The sequence below is a fragment of the Anolis sagrei genome, chromosome 5 (genome assembly GCF_037176765.1).
Source record: "Anolis sagrei isolate rAnoSag1 chromosome 5, rAnoSag1.mat, whole genome shotgun sequence".
Taxonomy (NCBI): domain Eukaryota; kingdom Metazoa; phylum Chordata; class Lepidosauria; order Squamata; family Dactyloidae; genus Anolis; species Anolis sagrei.
The window spans coordinates 39,865,235-39,881,249 of record NC_090025.1 but is presented as its reverse complement, the minus strand read 5'-3'; the positions used below and the strand labels follow the sequence as shown (position 1 = coordinate 39,881,249).

General features: G+C 37.4%; 1 non-coding gene across 1 annotated transcript; it reads right to left on the bottom strand.

Annotated features, from left to right (window-relative positions):
* Window positions 1–13,542: 13,542 nt before the first annotated feature.
* LOC132777392 (U6 spliceosomal RNA) lies at window positions 13,543–13,645 on the bottom strand. The gene has a single exon (XR_010910074.1). It is a non-coding gene; the product is annotated as a U6 spliceosomal RNA (small nuclear RNA).
* Between the last annotated feature and the right edge of the window lie 2,370 nt (window positions 13,646–16,015).

Below are 16,015 nucleotides of genomic sequence, written 5' to 3'. Positions count from 1 at the left end.
CTGTTTTTTATATTTGTATGTACTTGGATATAGGCATCGAATTGTGCCTTCTTTTTGTAAGCCGCCCTGAGTCCCCCCTCGGGGGTGAGAAGGGCGGGGTATAAGTAGCAGAAATAATAATAAGAAATAATAAAGGATTATCTCTCAATTTTCAAATCAGGATTAACCCATTAATGACCACTGGGTTTAGCAGGAGACACCATGATATTTCTGTTCCTCTGTCACTGAACTATCAGCCACCCTGCTCCTAGATTTCTGACCAACACTGAGAGAACTTTATGCTCAAGCAGCATTAAGTACAATGTTTGGTAATGTGTTTGAAGTAAAATTAACATACTTAATTAATGTTCTGTCATGGATACTATGCATATCTCATTACATATTCCTCAGACGTATTTCCTGAAAATTAATAATGCATTTACATTGTTCATTATTGAGCTAGTCTTTTGTGCATACTTGCAATTGGACATCCTCTAATGTTCCTGTGTTTTAGAAAGGTTTATGAAAACAGATCAGAAACTAAACATTTCCCAATTAACATAAATATTTCAAAGACTTAATCATAATTGTAAAGGTCAATCTCCATCAGCCACTTTGGGTCCCCTTCGGGGAAGACAAAGTAGAGTATCATAATAATAATAATAATAATAATAATAATAATAATAATAATAATAATGCAAAACAGAATATTTAGCCAGATTAAAAATGTGGACTGTCAGATAATGCTTCTAGGCCACAAGATTAATCAAGGTTCATATGAAATTTGGGAGGGCAAGACTCACCTTTGAGTTGCTTAGGCTACATGCACAGTTGTTTTTGAAGTCCTCTAAAAATCCTTCACAGCTTTTAGAAAGCTCAAGTTTTGTGAGTGTTGTGATGATGGTAAAGTAGTACTCGCTGCCTCAGGCTAAACTTTTCAAACTACTTAGTCCAAGTGCTCTTCTTCCCATCATGAATCTTCTGTCATTTAAAACACAGTTTAATCTCCTGCAAAAGAGAATGCTGAGGATTTTCCCTCCATGTCTTTTTTGAAAGTCGCAAAGAAAATTCATGCCTTTTCTCATATTGATTCCATTGGTGCAGCTTTTACCTCTACCTAATACTCTGTCAGATTCAGAAAACCCATCTCTAAGTATTATGCAAGGAGTAACCGCTGTATATGCAAACACAACAGAAAATGTGCTTTTCATTTTAGCATTACAGTAATTTACATAGCAAATATGATTTTCACATAAACGACTTCTTGTCATTTCCTTACATTTGATCAGGTGAAGGATCCCTTTATCAAAACTGCGAAAGCAAAGGGGGAAAGGCAATATTTGACATGACTTTATGCCGAGAGCTTGAAGGTTTGTAAAATGTATATTCAAACTGAAATATTTTCAAATGATTTCTCTTTTTTTTTCCAAAATGGGATTCCTTTGATATACTTGGACACCTATCTTACTCCTCCAGGGTAATATCTGTATTTTTACTGCTTTCTTCAGAAAGTTAGAATGCCTGTCTTTCACAGCAATAACCAGAGTTTCTTTAAAAAATAAAAAGCACTTATGACTTGACAAAATGCATTAGTGGTGAGAACTGACAAGATTTTGTACTTGTGGAAGCTAGAGAAACCTGTAAAACTGCTCTGCTTTCCATTATAAAATATTTTCTCCATTCACATTGGTCTACAGCGAAGTATCGTCTCATCATTTAACAGGTACGTTGACAAGACTGAGTTTAAATCACATCTTTGTCTACATACATTACCACAGAAAGAACTTTTCAGGCATTAAAGTGACAACAAAAGACTGATTTAAACTTCTAAAGCAAGAAAATGCAGTTAAAGATACCACAAGGAATAACATCTGTTTTTCAGCACCATGTTCAGAGAAACCTAAAATTGCTGCATGAATATAGTACGCCCATTAAAACTACATTGTCTTCTTCTGTTGTTTTTCCAGCATTGAAATGGAACATTTAATCCTAAACCTTTTGTCTTATTTTAAAATTTGCCGTGCCATACTCACTTACAAATAATACATGGTTCTCAGCTGGAGTCATCTGTCTAATACACACCACAAAATCGACATTATAATTCACAGTAATGTATTTGTCAGGAGGAATAAAACTCACTAAGCATATGCACAACACATATCACAAGAAGTTTGCAAATGAAATGACCTTATGCAGCAATGTGCAAATATTATTTTAATTCATTAAAATTAATCATCCCAATTGTGTCCCAGTTTCCAGCAATGTAAAATTTAAACAACAATGATGTTATTTTTGTAAGATAATATTTTCCATTGTTTCCATTTATCAAAATTTTGAAGAAATTTCAGGGGACTTGGAGATTTAAAAATGTTAAGGGATTTCTTTTGATTTAGTGATTTAAGAAATTAAGCAGTCCATGTTATAATTTTCTCTGAATGTTTATATACTAATGTATTACTGTTCTGTGACCACTTACTCTTGATGCACTAATACTAATTTTAAACTTTCCGAATGTAAGCTTCATGCTATGGTACAATACTGTTCATTTTTCTGACTTCCCCATCATGAAAGTGGATGATCATTCACATTCATGTGTTCATAAGAAAAGACAGTGGCATTTCAACCTGTTAAAGCTACTTTTCACATTTCGCAATACTACTTTATACTATGCAATAAGGTAAACTCCTTTGAAAATTTAACAAATTAAGCATTTTCCCCCACAGAATGAATGAAACTGAATTACCTTTTTTATTTTCCAGAAATCACCCACTTCGACAAAGACATTAGAAATAATGACCATCATCTCCTTCAGCAGTTATGAGATCATAACCTATACTTACAATCTCATAACTTTTCAAATTCACAGTTATGGTTGTTAATGACCAAACATGACCCCAAAATATACCATTTCAGCCAGCAAAGGCCCTAACTGAACAATTTCTGAACCACTGCAGATTTAAGGCACTGGAAAGTTATGTCTGCAGTCCTCTCCCAGTCATGGTATGTGCTGAGAGAAGCAGCTGCAGCAGGAGCATGAGGGATCTCTCCAGCAGCTCCCTGTTCCCAATATGTCCTACAGCAGTAGTTCTCAACCTGTGGGTCCCCAGGTGTTTTGGCCTACAACTCTCAGAAATCCCAGCCAGTTTACCAGCATGAGGAGTACTACAAATATCACAACCTAGTGCCACTTTCCATAGCCTGTAATTGGGGCACTACCTGTCTGAAAAGGTGGGGATTGTGGTTGGAGGTGTCTTTGTCAGATGTAGCTAAGCAGCAGAGATCAATTGTTATAGTTAAGCCTGACAGTGCAGAATCTTGAACTAAATCTCCCCAACCCACCCAAAAATATGCACCTAGTATGTGTCTGGAATCATGCTATCAAATAATCAAATTTCTATTCTTTTGGCAGGAGAAACATCCATATGGGTGCTGCTGCATATTTGTGATTCCTGATCCCAAGCTAGGAGGCTGGCAATGACAAGCTTATTAAAGAATCTGAGATGACATCAATCCGTTATTGATGGATGAGAGAAAAGCTGGATTGAATCTCATCTCCCAAACAGATCAGGACAATTAGTTTGAAGACTGCATACAAGACTGAAGCTTCCATTTGTGGTTTACCAGAGAGAGTGATTGAAAAGAGTTCTATTGAGTATTCCCTTCCATAGGTGCACAGGCTTCCTGGAATAGGCTTGTGCACAGATTTGTTTTGGTCGATGCCCTTCAGCCAATCCAGCTTGTCCAGCTTGCTCAGGTGGCTGTAATGGAAAAGGCTCAGCCATCACATTTTTTCATACGTAATGGGGCCACGTGGCAGCCAATCATAGCTATTCCCTATTCAGCACCATGCAGCATGAGGAGAGGCTGCCATGTGCTGCTCACATGGGGTTTCCCTGTGAGCCCTACCTGTTGGGCCAATCAGAATAGAAGAATGCTGTGACGTGTTCTTACACACTGATTCCTTAACCCCATTGCTCAAACCCAGGGTCCCTTGAAAGGAAGAATAGAAAGGAACCCAGGAACAGAAAGAGGAGCCTCATAAGTTCCTCATTCCCACCAATGGGCTGGATCTTCCAGGATCTTTGAGCTGCCTACTAGTCAAAAATAGATTTTTCCATTAGTCGATTTTTGGGAGGCTCCCAAAACCCATCAAAATTCGGATTCCAAAACCGAATCACCCTCCAGCCGAATTGCACAAGCCTGGAAAAATGTAAATATATGTGTATTAATTGTTTTATTCTGTCATTCTACAGTTCTGTTAGTTCTGTTAGAAACCTAACTTCTTCCTTCATTTCTCACATCAATTGCTAATTTAGCACAAGAGATCTATTGCAAATATGTGGATGTTGGTTATTTGATAGAATTTTAGTCTTACATTCCATGCATAAGAAAATGGAGGAAGGGCAAGTCAGGGAAGGTGAATGAAAGCAGAAAATATGAAAGTGCAAGTAAAAGGGGAAAATAGATTGAACAACAAGCCCCACAGAGGAAAAGGATAACATAGGAAATAAATAGGAACCATAACAGTACACTAGGGACACAGCACAACATTGTATCCAGCTCTGATTCAAGACATTATTCCTCCTGAGGCAGGAGGAGTCACAACAGCCTCCAGTTGTTGGAGCTTCCCTGTTTTGTCCAGATTAATCAACATACAATACCAAAGTTAAAATACAACTCAGATAAATTGTAGGTATGTGAGAGAACAAGCTACAGATGGTATCATTACCTGTAAATAGTTCTTTTGGGTGTAATAGGAGTGCAATGCAGTTGTATTTCAAAAGTACTATATGAAATAACAAAGAGTTAGCGTTGTTATTTTTGTACAGGTAAAGTTTGCACACCAGCTGCACTTGTACCTTGGGGTGTCAGATCTGGCCATGGAGACACATACTTCAGTAATACACTCCACATGGGGCTGCCTTTAAAAAGTGCTAACTGGGTCTGGCTGTAAGGAGCATGCAGTTCTCTCACCCCAATATCTCTTCTGGCTTCTGGTCTACTTCCTGGCAGAGTTCAAAGCACTGGTTTTGGATCTATAAGGTCCTACTTGGCTCAGGTCTAGGTTATTTGAAGGGTTATATTCTCCTTTAAGGAATGTATTTTGAGATATGCTAAGGGGAACCTTCTCTCTGTCCCATCAGCGTCACAGGTACACTTGGTAGAAACATGGGAGAAGACCTCTTCAGTTGCTGCCCTCAGGTTCTAGAACTCTTTTCCCAAAGAAGTTAGAGTGGGATCCTTCCTACTCTCTTTCCATTAACAGCCAAAGACAGGTCTTTGTAGGATGAATTGGATTGTCGAAGGCTTTCATGGTTGGAATCACTGGGTTGTTGTAAATTTTTTCAGGCTATATGGCCATGGTCTAGAGGCATTCCCTCCTAACTTTTCGCCTACATCTATGGTAAGCATCCTCAGAGGTAGTGAGGTCTGTTGGAACTAGGCAAAAGGGTTTATATATCTGTGGAATGACCAGGGTGAGACAAAGGACTCTTCTCTGCTGGGGCTAGGTGTGAATGTTTCAACTGACCACCTTGATTAGCATACAATGGCCTGACTGTGCCTGGGGCAAACTTTTGTTGAGAGGTAATTAGATGTCCCTGCCTGCTTCCTCTCTGTTGTTGTGCTGTTGCAATTTTAGAGTTTTTTAATACTGGTAGCCAGATTTTGTTCATTTTCATGGTTTCCTCCTTTCTGTTGAAATTGTCCACATGCTTATGTATTTCAGTGGCTTCTCTGTGTAGTCTGACATGATGGTTGTGAGAGTGGTCCAGCATTTCTGTGTTCTCAAATAAAATGCTGTGTCCAGGTTGGTTCTAGACCATGGCCATATAGCCCGAAAAAACCTACAACAACCCATGAATTGGATTGTTTATTTGTTGTTTTTCTTACACCATTGTGTTTCGTATGGCTTATGTTTTAACTGGTTTAATACAAATTATACTTTTATAACTTTAAATTCTGTATTTTTCAAAGTTTGAATGATTTTTTTAACTATTGCAAGCCAACATAAATCCCAGACTGGGAAAATGACAGGATATAAATTATCATTGGTATTAGTATTGTTTATATAATGGGCAACAGTTTTTATTTACTTTATTTTACCAGAGTTTTTCACTTTTATGCCATTCTGTTATCAAAAAAGGTATTTGAAAATAGGTAGGACAACAGATTAGTTGTAAGAACTTATGCCATAGTAATGAGTTATGGTAATGAGGAAAAAATAACAATGATACTGTCCTTTTTTATGAAAATAGGCTTGGATATCATGAATTACAGAATTTTGCTAAATATTTGTATTCTTTCTTGTGTTTTTTTTTAAAAAAAATCACCAGAGATATCTCAGAATTGTGAAATTTTCTGCCTCAAGTATCAAAAAATCTTACTTTATCTTGCTTCCTATGACCCTTCCAAGAAGATGAGGTATTGCTGTATGCCCCGTACTCATTCAATATGCCTTGTTTGGGTGGGTAATGGCAATTAGAAAAGTGGGGGGACTCAATCTATAACCTAACCCAACAACACTTCACTTCTCCAGGTCATCTGAAAAATTCGTTAGAGAACTCTCTGTGAGAATTCTATGAATATACCTAGATCTCTTATTATTCTCTCTCTGAAAACTTATTTATTCTTGGGGATTAATTTTGCAACTTCCTAAAGATTTGTTGTCTGTGCACTATATATGGATCACTGTATAGAGATCTATATATTTTATCATTTTGAAATTGTCTGCATACATTCTGTGCAATGGAACCCATATGGAGCCCAGAGTTAGTGTTTATACTTGCACAGATTTACCTCATGTGTATATCACTGACTAATGCGAGTAAAAAGGGAAGTTTTTCTACTCCCCCTCTACTGAAAGCTTTTTAGATGTTAGATATCTCTTTTCTGCCCATTAAGTGATAGATTCAAAGATCTAAAAAGGAACTGAAGAAGTGGCAGAATCAAACATCTGTTGGACTAAATATGTAAATTATAAAGTTGAGACTCAGAACTGGAAGACCTTAAGTCAGAGTGCTGGTATATCAAGAAGCTGATGAAAGCCGTTCTCACCATTAAGAAGGCTGCTGATTCTATCTGTGACATTTTTAGCCTTCAGAAGTCTAGTGATTTTTCCCCTGTGAGATCAAAGAAAATACATTCAGATTTGCATATGGTTTCAGAGTCTATTTCTTTGCTTGCTTTCTTTTTGCATCTCTTCTACCTCCCAGTTTCAAAAAATGAAAAACACAGAAATCTTAACTTAAAAAGTGAAACAAATAGAAAATTAACTTTGCTTCAGATAGATAATAGGTTATTGAAATTAATGCAAAAAAGGTAGTATTTTCTTTATTTGAAACAAAATCTGTGTCCAAAAAAGGAGACTATCAGTGAAAATATCATGTTTTTATATAAATCTCACAAGAATTTAGAATTAAATTAAAAGAGCAAATTTCCAGTGATTTCACCTATTCATTTGGTCAAATTTTAACATAGTGAATATCCATAACATACTTATAAAACAAATTGTATGCACTCAAAACAAATAATATAGAACAAATAATTAAGTTAACACACACATTTTCAAAAACACCAATGATCAGAACTTAAAATTGTATAATTGTCTAAACCATTTAACTTAACCAGCAGGAGCCCCCGGTGGTGCAGTGGGTTAAAGCACTGCGCCAGCAGGACTGAAGAGCGACAGGTCGCAGGTTCGAATCCGGGGAGAGGCGGATGAGCTCCCTCTATCAGCTCCAGCTCCTCATGTGGGGACATGAGAGAAGCCTCCCACAAGGATGATAAAACATCAAAAATCATCCGGGTGTCCCCTGGGCAATGTCCTTGCAGACGGCCAATTCTCTCACAACAAAAGCAGTTGCTCCTGACACAACAAAAAAAAAACTTAACCAGCAAGAGCAGCAATAATGCTCTTGCTGATAAACTGCCAGTAAGTTCCCAGTCTCAATTCAAAGTGCAGGTTATGACTTACAAAACCCTAAACTGTTCGGGGCCTGCCTATCTTCCGGATCACATCTCCCCCTATGAACTAGCACAGGTTCTAAGATCTGCAAAGGAGGCCCTTCTCTCGCTTCCACACCATCACAAGTACTGCAATGAGGGAGAGGGCCTTCTCGGTGGTGGCCCCCAATTTTGGAACTCTCTCCCGAAGGAGATTAGGCAAGCCCCACACTGTTCTCTTTTTGTAGGGATTTGAAAATCTGGATATTCCAGCAAGTTTTCGCGAAAGATTAGTCCCCGGGCTCAGTTCCCAGGTAGCCATATAGCACTCTGTCCTGCACTTCATCCACTTCCCCCACCCCCAATGATTTGCTGTTTGCCCTATCCCATGTCCAACCATCTTATAGTTGGCCATGTCCATTTGTAAGCCTGGCCATTGGTTTTGTTGAACCTCTACTGATGGAGCTACAATGAAATGAGTTTTTAATATTTTTATCTTTAGTGTGTTTTAGTAGAATTTTTTGTATTTAATGATTTTATTTACATCACTTATATCCCGCCCATATCAGCCCGCAGATGATGTTTCCAGTTGCTGTATATTTTGTTTATTAATTTTTATTGGATAATGTTATATTGTAGAATGTGCTTATCTTGATGCAATTATCTATATGGTTTCTTTGCTGTAGATGTTGGAAACCGCCAAGTCCCTTTAGGGATATAGAGCGGTATACAAATAAAGATTATTATTATTATTAATAATAATAATAATAATAATAGCCATAAACCTAAGCTTATTTTCTGCCAGACCCTAACCCTAACCCTAACCCACAACAACCCATCAATCAGAATTTTTAAATATTCTGATTGATGGGTTGTTGTAGGTTTTTCGGGCTGTATGGCCATGTTCTAGAAGCATTCTCTCCTGACATTTTAACTGCATCCGTGGCACGCATCTTCAGAAGTTATGAGGATGCCTGACACAGATGCAGATGAAACACCAGGAGAGAATGCTTCCAGAACATGGCCATACAGGCCGAAAAACCTACAACAACCCAATGATTCTGGCCATGAAAGCCTTTGACAATACATTATTCTGATTGATCTTCCCAAATATATCTGTATGGTAAAGAAACAAATCTATCCTTAGGTGATTCTGGTATGCAAAATGTAGTACATCATAGCTTTAGTCAGGCCTGATCCACATACACACAATACCTTCAAATATGTATTAGTAGTAATGTAGTGTTATTTCACCAGTTGGATCTATTCACTTGAAACCTAAAAATGATCTATTCATACATGTTGTTAGCCATTACTACTACAATGCCCTGTCATTATTGATCCTTGCACTGAAATGGAGACTTCTTTTCACAACATCCAGCACCATCTGAAATCACATACAATCTTGTATATCTGGAGAGGGTGAATACTTGCTAATCCAGGTGAGTAATCCTTGAATGAGAACAGACCTGGAAGGCAGTCTCTTCTCAAGGCTACTGTTTTATTATTGGAATAATGTGTCTCCATAATCTCTGCTGTTCTTTGTTAGGGATGGAATTATTCAGTAAATTTATTTTTCAGAGTAGTGACAAATAATTTCAGCAATTGTCTTCCAGCTGTGGGAAATCCTTTGAAAACCTTGCTAGTATCAAAGGATATCCATTATTTAGGACATATTATAAATAGAATTCACCTGGAGGGTTGGGGATGGGGAAGAAGAAAACAGGGTTTTTTGCACACAGTATACTGTTTTCTGCACACAAAAATTGCTATAATTGGAGATTTTATTTTTGTCACATTCCCATGCAAATTTTATATATTTTTTAATTTATTTATTTACTCTATTTATATACCGCTTTTCTCAGCCCTCAGGCGACTCAAAGCGGTGAACAACATCGATACAAAACATCATGAGACAAGTATAGGGCAATTAAAAACAATTGTAACATAAATCATTAAACATCAGTATAACAATCATTAGCGCCTCAACAGTAAAATCAGAATCCAGTCTCATCATCCATTATTCCGTATTCCTATGTTCAATTACACTGTTTAATCAAATGCTTGTTCGAACAGCCAGGTCTTCACTTTCCTCCGAAACGCTGAAACTGTAAATATTCTCATCACTTTAGGATTCCTCTTATCATAATTTCTCAATATTAGAAAAACATGTTTTACCATTTCTTATTTTGATTCTCCTTTTAAATATCCAATTTTATTGGTGGAGGGATAGCTTTTGGGAGGAGGAACAACAATTGGGTTGAATAAGGGTCTCAGTTTGTAAGAATGCCAACAAAAAGGGACAATCAATAATGAAGAATGGGGTGAAACTTTAGGATAGTAATAAACTGAGGACATCCTCCGCCCCCCAGTAAGCACGTATTTCAGTCCCCACATTCCTAACACTGTAAAGAATGTTTTTATGTTATGTTTTATGTGGTTTGTATAATGAGGCATTGAATTTTTGCCTAGATGTATGCTGTACGCCGCACTGAATCCCCTGAGGGGTGAGAAGAGCGGGATAGATGAAGTAAATAAATAAATAAAATAAGCTTCAGCCGAGCATTTGGAAATACAGTTGAGGCATCAAAAGAAAAAAGACAGGGAATGTTACCAAGGAAATGCAGACAAAGCAAATATAAGAGTCCCGAGTTTGAGCTATTTTCAGTGTCTCATTCTCTGCAATGCTAGCCTTTGAGAATGTCTAACCCCAATAGGCCACAATTAATGACAGTGGACTGCACTTTTGTCCCATGCCCTAGTTCACGAGCTACAACTTGCACTATCCTATTTCCTTGTTCCTGGCCATGTTTTCTGACAGTTCTCATCATCAGTTATTAGGCACTGAATTTAAATCATTGTTTTATATGCTAGTGGTTTTATCTTTTATTATATTGTGTGTTTATTTTATGCACTGTTCTAGGAACATTGTGCCATATGTAAGCCATCCTGAGTCCCTTCGGGGAGATGGAAGCAGGGTACAAAAATAAAGTTATTATTATTATTATTATTATTATTATCATCATCATCATCATCATCACAACAAGATTACTACACAGCAAACAAGATCACTATGCTGACTGTTGTATTGGATCACACATTGGACACTTCCCAAGTGTCTAGGACTATGTGATGTATCAGTGAATAATGCATGCAGATCCAAGAAGGTGGCCTTTTGCAGCTGACAGATGGTAATTTTGTCAGGGCCGATTGTGTTTAAGTGCAGGTCAAGGTCTTTAGGCACTGCACCCAGTGTGCCGATCACTGCTGGAGCCACCTTTAGTAGCTTGTGCCAGAGTCTTTGCAGTTCAACGATTCATACTTGGTTTTTTAACACAATCATGAAATCAGAACTATTATGCTCCAAAACTCTGACACTCTGAATAGGGAAGTCCCAGAGTAGTTTGATGTATTCATTTTCCGTAACTTTTTCAGGCTTGTGATCCCACCAGTTCTTTGTCACATGCAGATGGTATTTGTGGCACAAGTTCCAATGAATCATCTGAACAACGGTATTACGCCACCTCCATGATTGTCTTTGTCAATTTTGCTCTCAATTTCTCCCAGGAAATGTCCATGGATAGCCTTCTTTTGCCAGTTTTCTCTTCTGCTCTGCATTGTATTTTTAGGGTATTGATGCTTTGTCTTTTGTACTTGAAGCAATTTTCTACTATTGACTTCCATCAATGTTAGTTTTGACTGCCTTTCACATAATCTGCCAGTGGCATGTTTCTCTTATTATTGTTGTTAATGTTATGTGAAACTCAACAAGATGAGTCCACAGAGCAGACAAGATCACTCTGCTGGCTGTTGTATTGGATCACACGCCGGACACTTCCCAAGTGTCTAAGATTGTGTGATGTATCAGCAAATAATGTGTGCAGATCCCAGTAAGGTGGCCTTCTGCAGCTGGCAGATGGTAATTTTGTCAGCGCTGATTGTGTTTAAGTGCAGGCCAAGGTCTTTAGGCACTGCACCCAGTGTGCCGATCACCACTGGGACCACCTTTACTGTTCAATCTTTAAATTTTCATATCATGTCAGCTTTTCCAGTTGTTTCTCTTCAATCCTGCTGTCACCTGAGATTGCAACATCGTCAATCCATACTTTGTTTTTTAACACGATTGTGAGGTCAGGAGTATTGTGTTCCAGAACTCTGTTAGTCTGAATTCGGAAGTCCCAGAGGAGCTCGACGTGTTCATTTTCTGTCACTTTAACTTTTTCCGGCTTGTGATCCCAACAGTTCTTTGTTGCAGGCAGATGGTATTTGTGGCATTATTATTATTATTATTATTATTATTATTATTATTATTATTATTTGAGGACTGAAAGAATATTTCATAGGGGGAAGAGAGGACAAAATTCCAAAAAGCTATTTTCCAATAAAGAAAACATATTGAATAAATAAAATATTAAAAAGTAATAGCGTAATAAAATAGAATAGAACACCTAAATAATTTGTTAACAGCTAACAATAATGAGAGAAAGAAAGCTACAGCGGACATAACATGCTGGAGCTTTTAAACTCACACCAATTGCTGGATCAGTCCAGCTTTCTCAAGTCCCGAACTCCAAAGCTCACATAATGCATGAGGTTTCAACTGTATTTACACTCACCAAGTCTCTAAAATCTGTAAACATAACAATTATATAACAATGTAATAAGACACCACCTACATTAGTGTTAAGAAATTGAAACAACCTCCACCATGGCATAATGACCAGTAGTTTAATGGGACGTTGAGATGATTAAATGTAACTATTTTGGTAATATAAGAGTTATATGTTCTGCTTTGTTTGTGTTGTTGATGTTGCTGCTATTCTTTTTTAGCCTCAAAGGCAATACAGATTTTTTTTTTAAAAAAAAAAGTAAAACAGAGCAAATTAAAAAAACAAACAAATCAGAACACAAAGTTTAAAGTCAGAGAGGAAAAAAACATTGTTACAGCCTGCCTAAAGCTAAGTGAAAATGAAAACAAATAATCAAGATCCTACCCAATCCAGTGGAGCAGAAAGCTATGCCAGATAGATATGGTGTAGTTCTCCACAGCTACAGAACATGGAGGGCCAACATTTTTTCTGTGGATTTAATCAGGGTAAATATGGACTCAGGGAAATATGGAAAAATCAACTGTGCCTTGGTATTTATTTATTTACAGCTTTTATATTCCGCCCTTCTCACCCCGCAGGGGACTCAGGGCGGATTACAGTGTACACATATATGGCAAACATTCAATGCCAATTTTTGACATACAAACATATACAGACATACACAGAGGCTATTTAACTTTTTCTGGCCACCAGAGGAGCTGTCATCGTCCATCTGATGAAGCACTTCTGCATTACCCGCATGCTTCCCCGCTGGAATGCTTTGCTGGAGTCTTCTTTATGGACTCATAAATCAGTTAATTTAGCCTCCCCACACTTTTTAATGTGGTACCTAATTTTCCTACTTGACAGATGCAACTGTCTTTTGGGTTGCAAAGGTCGACAACAGGCTACACACAATTGGTTGGAAACCCACTCCAACCCGGGCTGGCTTCGAACTCATGACCTTTTGGTCAGAGTGATCTTAATGCAGCTGACACTCAGCCAGCTGCGTCACAATCCCGGTGCTTTAAAAAATATGGAACGCTTCACGAATTTGTGTGTCATCCTTGCGCAGGGGCCATGCTAATCTTCTCTGTATCATTCCAATGTTAGTATATGTGCTGCCTTTGCCTTGGCTTCTCAGATTCCTGAAATTCAGTCACTGAGAAAAATGCCAACTCTCTAAATAGCTGGCGTCTAGTGGGAAGTACATTCTAATGGGAAGTACATTCTAAATGGCCAACTTCTGCTTTGATGGTAGCAGCTGTCTCTGCATGCAACAAATGCCTGGAGTCACTTACCACCTTTTATCACTATTATTGCTCTTCTTTTTGTCTCAGTAAGTCCTATGCACTTGGTTCTGTAAGTGCTGAAGCTATCCGTTCACTCACATTAGATTCCATTAAGCAATTATTTTGAGACATAGGATGCTGAGCAATCAACTCTCCCAAGGGAAGGAAAGAACTTTAGGATTGGGCTACTACTAAGCAAAAAATCAGTCTCTGTTCTGTAACAGTAGCAATGGTTGTACCTATGGCACTTGTCAGTCTAGTGCAGTGGTTCTGGACCTATGGGTCCCCAGGTGTTTTGATCTACAACTCCCAAAAATCCCAGCCAATTTACCAGCTGTTAGGATTTCTGGGAGTTGGAGGCAAAAACATCTGAAGACCCACAGGTTGAGAATCTCTGGTCTAGTGTTTCTCTGTGGTAGGCATATAAAATGTTCTCCCCTTTTTTCAGTTATTAATAGCATAAGTTACTATTATTCATCTTTAAAAGGAATTCTTTTTTTCTGACCCATGGAATATTAGAACATTGAAGATCACTTTTTGAGATCTGGATTACAGTTTCCAGTTGTAACTATCAATTATTTAAAGGCTAGTTTATAATGGATCCTCTGGGATTGTTTGATTTTATTATGGTACAATTTAAGTAAAAGTTTAGAATGATCATACTCTGTAAAGAATGATAATGTTACATAAAATAGTCACATTGCCATCTACTGACAATGCTTTAGAAAAACTGCTGCTTGGGTTTTTCTTTTAGCAGAAATAATAATAATAATAATAATAATAATAATAATAATAATAAATCTATACACTACTAATCTAACTCTGACATTTCATAGTGTATACCAGACCAAAAAAACATGCTTTATATATTGATTAATAATCTGTTTTGAAACACTATTGATTTCTGGCAATCCATTTCCAAATAGTCAACTGTATGGAAGTTTTTTATTTGGTATATGCATACATTTTTCTATATTGTAGTTAAACATCTGCAGGAATTGGAGCATTGTACTTTATTTCACAGGAATAACAGCAAGTTTCAGTCCCTCATCTACAGAAGTCAACATTAATAAGTTGAGACTGCATGTGCAGTACACAGGAGCTAGCTAATAGGATTTTCATAATACTATAATTTATCTCACCATGTATTGTATATAATACCAATCACTGTGCAACCATAGCGCTGTCATTACATTAAGCAACAAAATTGGATTCTATGTGAAAGATACATATTACAGAGTAAAAATTGCAAATGCAACTCAAGATAGATATATACACACATATATACTGGTTAAATATGTGCATGCTTTTTGTTTCACATGCTTGCATTAAAAAAATAGTTAACACCAGCTGTTTTTAATTTAGTAAAGGAGTTTCTAAAGGAAGAGTCCATTTTGTTCACATAAATATTCAGTAGCCTTCTGCATTACTTAACAGGGCACCAAATGCCAAAGCCACACTAGCAAAGATCCCAGGTTATTCAGTGCATCTCTTTCTTTTGATGTTTAAGTTACAATAAGGCAAGTAGAATATTAAAATAATATTATTCATTGCTTCTGGAGCATTTTAAAATCTAAAATGCTTTTCTCATATCACTTATCTTTTGCAACAGCATTTTTTTTTAAAAAAACCCGTAATGTATATACTTGACATTGCCTGGGTGTCATTGGGGCCGCAGCCCACCTGTTTTCTCCCTTCTCCAGCTCTGAGAAGGCCTGCCTCACAATGTGTCCATGGCAACACTCTGGCACTGGTGAACAGGCTCTCTCTCTCTGGCTCTTCCTTCCTCTGTTTCACTCATACAACCCCCCCCCCCCTTTTCTTTCTTTCTTTCTCTCCTTCTTCCCTTGCTTTCCCTTATACGTCTCCCCACTCACTTCTTTCTGTCTGTCTGTCTTTTCTTTTCCCTCCCTTCCTTCATCCTTTCTCCATTTAGTCATATTATGCTGTAATTATTCCATGGTCCTCTTACTCTGAGTTTTCAGGCCAAACTAAAGCCCAAGGCTCGTAAAATGTAAGGAAGTCACAGGGTCACCAAAATTCATATAATCAATAGTTTATTGATTATATGAATATGGATAGACAGAATATTCAACATATGCAAAATGTAGCAGCAAAACATGTTTCTTGTGTATTCATAAAACCCTGACCAGAAGAATCCCAAACTGACACGAATCTTCATAGCTCAGGACGTAATCTGCACAAAATTCA